Raw genomic sequence first — 6,985 nt, 5'->3', positions numbered from 1 at the left:
TATATATATATATATATACATATACTGTATTTATATCAAACCAAAAAAAATCAGTAGCCTGGTATCTGCTAGAATAAAAAGTGAGTTTCCTGTACTGCGTGGCACTAAATAGGTTAACAGCACAGTATGTGAAATGCATGTCAATCACTCCCAATCCCCTGGAATGTATTCTATGTGTCTGGATAGCAGAAAATGAAAGCTCTTTTGAGCCATGCTTATAAAGGATATGTCAGTCTTTTCTGCATATAGTACAACATTCACCTGTGCAGTAAAAGCTTTTATTGCAGCAAATTGCATGGCGCTTCCGGGCTAAAATCTAAACCATTTACAGATGAAGATCAAGTCAAATACAGTGTTTTCATTAGGATTTTGTGAGCTTTGTTTTGACAGTTTAATGAATAAGTCTTGACAAAGCAAAATCACCTCTTTACCAACACAAACACATTTCTTTGTTCCATGAATATTGTCTTCACAAAGCTCACTTCTGAGACTTGACACAAACATTTCCCGAGTATCAGCCTCCAGTAAACACATCTTTAGAGAGCTGCCTCCCGACCCTCATTTCCATCATACACAAGTTGCTGTTGGAAGTTTGCAGGAAAAGCATGGTGCTGCGTTATTCAGTGTTGGTAAAGGTGTGCTACAAGCTGATTCTGGAAACATAAGAAACCTATGGCAGAAATCATCCTAGCTCATCATTTACATGTATACACATAATTTAAATAGGCTCAATGTAATGTATATATGTTGAAGCAAATGTGACATGTCAGTTATAACTTGGAAAATATAAGAGATAGATCAAGGGAGCTATGCTTAAAGCTATCCTGTATTAAACTCTCAAACTTTTTTACAATAATGAATCCAATCACAAAAATATACATTGCCCAGCAAAGTATTTCCTTACATGGTTTCCCAAGCATTTACAGTCATCATGTTTCTGGATAGCTGGCTCCAACTCCAGCGTGGTTTTCATGAACTTCCTGTACAGTGCAAGATCACAAGAGACAGAGCAGTCTCCAGCAGCTGTCAATCTACTAGCTTGGAAAAGGGAAGGAGGAGGAGTGGGGAGCAGAGGGAATGGCTTGCCATGCTTGCTGTGTCTGTGTGTTTGTGGAGACACACAAAGCACACTGGCAACGGTGGCTCCATAGGACCCTGCAAAGGAAAGAAGCCACCTTAAAACAGGATATAAGGGCCAATGCTAAGGAGTTCAGCTGATTCTGCAGGAAACTGAAACTTTTAAACATCAAGGAGCAGTATCTAGTGTAAGTGGTTTAACCAGCATTTAAAAAAGCTTAAAGGAGAACTATGAGGTGAGTGCTTTTCACTCACCTCATAGTTCTAGCCACCTGTGACAATGAGACTGTCACAGGTCGGCTCAGTAGATCGGGAGGTGAGCGAACACATACCGGCGTTCGCTTACCTCTCAATCCTGTCACACCTCTCTGCCGTTACGGGGGAGGGGCTGGATTCCCCCCTCCGATCCGCCAGCGCTGATTGGCGGAACGAATGGGGGAGGGGGCGGCTACAGCTGGCTCTGCCTCTAGATAGGCAGTGCCAGCTGTCAGTCATGCAGCTGGGCAGATCCAGACATAATTGTCGGGATCCGCTTCAGCTGCGGGGCCTCAGTATACCGCGAGCTACAGCTCGGTCATGGACCGAATGCCCGACAGTATCAGGAGAGAGGAGGGGACCCGGCGGCATACCTTATCCCGCCGGGTGACTGTCCCCTCCTCTCTGTGCCGGCATCCATCACCAAGATGGCCGCCGGCAGGTATCAGATTACTTCCGTGCGTGCACAATGATGTCACGCGCATGCGCGGTCTCGGCGGGGTGACACTCGGTTACTGCTCCGGGTGTAACCCAGCCTCGGGACGCCCCTGAGAAGCAGGAATCTGTCCCAGATCTTGTACCAATGCTATGGCACTCAGTTGGTACTCTTGCAGCACTGATACAGGAAATTATAAATTACTAGCCATCATTAAACCCACCTACCCTGACAGCACATCAGTCCAATTGAGTGTGCCATGCACTGGCCTTGCTACAATATGTGGCATTGCACCTGGAAACCAGGTCTTCCTTTCTTGCAGCACACATTCTATTGTTCTTATATCCTTTCCTGCACATTGTCAGCAAAACTCAGCCTTTTGAATACCTTAGGCTGACCAGCCTGGGAGTAATTGGAGCTCTGGTGAAAACAGATGAGAAAGAGGTCATCAATTTCATGCTGATCATAGAAGTTAATAGGGATGCACCGATACCGATACTAGTATCGGTATCAGTGCCGATACAGAGTATTTGGGCGAGTACTCGTACTTGCCCAAATGCACCCGATGCCTATCCGAATAGCGGAACTTCCAATATCAGGTAGCTGGACAGTGACTCATTACATGCCGCCCAGCTTCCTGATTGGCCGGGAAGCCGCCTCCATGCTCCCTCATCGAGGGAGCATAAAGCCGGTTTCCTGCCATATCAGTAAGCCGGATGGCGTGTAATGACTCACCGCCCAGCTTCCTGATTGGTCAGAATGCTGGCCAATCAGGAAGCTGGGCAGCGAGTCATTACCTGCCCCCCAAATTCCTGATTGGCCAGAAAGCGGGCTCCATGCTTTCTTGTTACCTGGTGACGAGGGAGCATGGAGACAGCTTTCCGGGTTAATCAGGAAGCCGGGGGGCGGGTAATAACTTGCCGCCCAGCTTCCCTAAGGGAACTTCTGTAATCGGTGTTCGGTATCGGCGAGTACCAAAAAAAAAATTCAGTACTCTTTCTCGATACTGAAAAACTGGCATTGGTGCATTCCTAGAAATTATCCCACTGTGTCTGTGTATTATGCAATCTGGAAGTGAAATTTCTAAAACTGTAGCCACTTTTATCCTTCAGAAGATCCTGCTTGATGACACTGGCTTGGCCTACATTTGTCAGACCTACAAGCGCTACTCCCACGTTGCTAATGAATTAATAAAATGGTTCTGCAGCTTTTAAAAGAACCTTCTGCCAGACTGCTGAAGCTTGTTGTCCACTCTTATCTCCACCTGTCTAATAACCAATGAGCACAAGACCATTGTGGCAATGTCTGCCTGACCAGCTGAAAGACACAACATTCACCCAGGTCCTTAAGGATTACACCACAACCAAACGCTTGCTGGCTCTGCTTGTTAAGAACATGCAGAAGGGGCAAGTCACTCACCTAAACGAAATACCGCTTCCTCCTCAGTGACCATCAGCAAAGGAAAACCAGACACAGCTGCACCACACAAACACAGAGCAAACACACTTGGACTTTTCAGATGTCAATTCCTAGCCCATCAGTGTCACAGCCTCACAAACTGATAATTTTTATTTTCAGTCCATAGCTGTTTAAATACACAATGCATTCATTTACAGCAATGTTTCCAAATAATAATAAAAAAGACTTCTTGCCGGCAAATGCAAAAAAAAAAGTGTTGCTTAAACATAATTTCAAGTTCAACAGGGAAAGGTATACCTGTAAAAAAAAATGTTGATAACTCTCCTGCTGCCACACACAGATCCGTTCATTGCAATTCAACCAACCCCCCTAGTCTGCGTGGAAGCCAACTCAGGCGTTTCAATCTACTTGGTTCCCTGCAGATGTTCCTCCTGCTGACCTTTGCATCACTGTACCCTGTAATGATAAAAGTGTCAGCAGAAGAAATGAGTGAGAGATACAGGGGGCACAGAAGTTTAACACAATCCCCATTATCTGCTGGTAAGCTGACACTTCCTCCAGTGTCAACCTTATTGTGTCCACACAGCTCTCACTGGTTCCTCCTGCTGGCATTCATATCACTACAGGGTGCAGTGAAGACATGAATGTCTGCAGGGGGACCCAGTGAAAGCTACTGGGCACACAGGAGATCAACATTGCTGGAAGTGTTGGTTTGGTTTGTTTGGTTGTTGGTGTGAAAAGGTGGCCTTCAGACTACAGAGAATGTCTGTAGCATGTGACTCAAAAAAAGAGGAGACACTGGAGCTGTAGTTTGAACATACACATAGAACTAGCTTAATAACAGCAGCACATAAAATGAAGAACACTGTGCAAGTGCCAGCAGCATTCAATGCATTGCACCTATAGATGATGTTACCTGATGCTGAATTGTGAAATAGATCTAAACCCAATCACTAAACTCTTATATAAGATTTAACATGGAATGCAGTTTTAAAAGTTGTGTTTCACCTTCTTAAAGCTACAGCTTTCATTAAAAGAATATATCTTCACTTCCCCACCACCATGAAAGTTTCTTCTACAGGCACTTTCTGTTATGAGTGACAGTTGTGCTCCGTTGTACTCCTAAATACACCCTTGATGACACAAATTGCACAGGCATGTTCCTCCACTGTTATTGTAAAGAAGTTAGTTCAAAGCAATAATGTGCACTTGAGCAAGTGCATGTAGAGAGGAAGTGACTGAAAAGGGCTCAATTTGATCAGCAGCACTGACATGCAAAATATAAAAGGGTGAGAAAGTATAATTATAAATATTTGTAGGCATAAATGTACTCTCTAAAATGATCTCATGTGGCAATACATTTTTCAATAAAACTAAAAATCTGTAAACTTACTATTACAGATAAAATAGATGCACATTTTTTTTCTACTAATGTGCTATTTAAAAAGTGTTATTGATGTTATTGAGATAACACTGCATAATGGAGGTAGTTCTTTAATATAACACAATTCATATATAGACATATATGTGTTATCACAGGACTTAGATATATATAGTAGGTAATAGAAAACACCTCAACAATTCTAATTTTTACTCCCACAACTTGCTGTCCAGGGATTACCGATGAATTAAATAATTCAGAAGATTAAAGAAGAAATTCAGTCAGGCCAAAAAATTATCAGTAAACTTGCAAAAAAAAAAGTTATTTCCATGTAGTATGTTTGCAGCTGTCAATGAGAATTTTGTTTGCACCAACCTGAGAATTCTTTGAATATTCATATAAATAACAACTACAAATTGATTGTATCCTCTAGGATAGTCTCTAAGAGTGTATATATGGGGAACATAACGTGTAAGGCCCCGTTCACACTGAGTGATTTATCGTGCGGTAATTCCCGCGATATCGCGGCTATTTACCGCGCGATATCGCTCTCCAATGCATCTCAATGTGGCTCTGTCCGTCGCTGTCGGGGGTCGTGCGTCGCTACAGCAGGACCCTTTTTGGAGCGGATTTTGCCGCGATTCTAGATTGCTCAATGCAAGCATTTGCGCGCTATCGCGCAAAATGCAAATCGCGCGACAGACGCTCAATGTGAATGGGGCCTAATGGTAACAAGCAGCTTGACTAGTCTGCAGGCTCAACACCTGTTTTAGCCATCGGGGGCAGTGAGGGGGTTTCCCCAGTAGCAAGATAGACCTCACAAGGAATCAAACCAACATTCACAATAACAGATTAATCTTAAAGTACATATATGAGACAGTGCCTCTGTGCTTAATACTTTGGCTTTTCTTCCAAAAATTGCCATACTATACTAGTCCAAATCAGTCCCTTTGTCTATAATCTGGTAATCCTGAAATGTACATCCTTGTAATCCTGGAACACCCACTGCAGTAATCTGGCCATCTGATAACCCCTGTTTGTGAGCAGGAGAGTTGTTCCCAAACAAATTTAGGATGTAGTCAGAAAGGAGATTACACAGGTCAGGCTTCACATATGTTATTCCTACTACTCTCCTACTCATGATTTGTGGAAATGTGTATGCCTGAGGGTGCAGGGGATTGCACTGAACTCAGATTAAAGTGATATTAAAGTCAAGATCCTTTGGCTCTCTTCGGCCGCCTGCAACACTTCGGTTCAGTTGAACCAAAGGGCTGCTGTATTCACTATAGCCTGTACAGCAGCCGAAGGTGGCCGAGCGGCTCAGCCGAGCCAAAGGCATATGCTTCGGCTCGACTGAGCCAAAGTGACACCCGAAGCGGGGCGAATGGCCAGTCGAAGGCCGGCCTTTCTCTCCGCAAATGACAGCTAGGTGGAGCCAGCCGTGATGTCATGGCTTGCTCCGCCCAGTTGTAATGACAGATCAGCATCCCCAAATGACCTGTGGACACTGATCTGTCATTAAACAATAACAAATGGGCGGAGTCAGCCGTGATGTCATGGCCAGTTCCACCCAGTTGTTGTTCATTGGCCTGGACCTGCTAGAAGACTCTAGCAGGTGCTTGCCAATAGGAAACAGTTGGGTGGAGCTAGCTGTCACTGCTCACTTGTGGTGTGTGTATGCATGTGTGTATATACCGTGTTTCCCCGAAAATAAGACAGTGTCTTATATTTTTTTTTCTATGAAAAAAGACACTAGGTCTTATTTTCGGGGGATGTCTTACCTGGCTGCAGCTGTCGGCTCTGCCGTCCAGGGAGCCACAGACAGGTGAGCGGACATGCGGGCATGCCTGGCTTGGGGGCGTTCAGCAAAGGTGCCAGAACAAGAAAAATGGCAGAAGCTGCACGAGGCTCCCAACTGTCCTTCTATTAAAATAAATGTAGGATGGGATTTATAGAAGCCATATGCTATCAGAAGTATGCACATTTTGGAAAATAGCTATATGCAGTTTTGTAACAATTAACCATCTGTTTAAAATGCTGTTAGGGATTGATAAAATATCTGTGGAAGCAGAGCAAACATTGAAAATATTGTCTCTTCCAAGTGCTGGTGATTAGTTATCTCATATCACAATCTGTAGTCTTTTTTAAAAAGACACATGACATAACTGTGGTAAATCGGAAAATGAAAGCAGAGGATTCTGGGACAAGGCTGCTGTATATTACTGACACATAAGAAAAGTACAGATGTGAAAGCAGAATAATTGGAAGCGCTAAAAGGAATACTAATAGTATTCACCTCTGTCAAGTTCATCCCTTTTAGCTGTTCCAGATGCCATCATGTCCTTGTATCTTATTGTTTTGATCAGTGAGGGACATAGAAGCGGTATAAGTAAAAAAAAAAAAAAAGATGTAAGAAA

General features: G+C 43.7%; 1 pseudogene; it reads left to right on the top strand.

Moving 5' to 3' along the window:
* LOC108794360 overlaps window positions 1-3,322 on the top strand; it is a 24,499-nt pseudogene extending 21,177 nt beyond the window's left edge.
* The last annotated feature ends 3,663 nt before the right edge of the window (window positions 3,323-6,985 follow it).

This window comes from Nanorana parkeri, unplaced genomic scaffold (genome assembly GCF_000935625.1).
Source record: "Nanorana parkeri isolate BGI_ZX_2015 unplaced genomic scaffold, ASM93562v1 scaffold840, whole genome shotgun sequence".
Lineage (NCBI taxonomy): Eukaryota > Metazoa > Chordata > Amphibia > Anura > Dicroglossidae > Nanorana > Nanorana parkeri.
The sequence above is the reverse complement of the archived record's forward strand: the minus strand, read 5'-3'. Positions and strand labels throughout refer to the sequence as shown.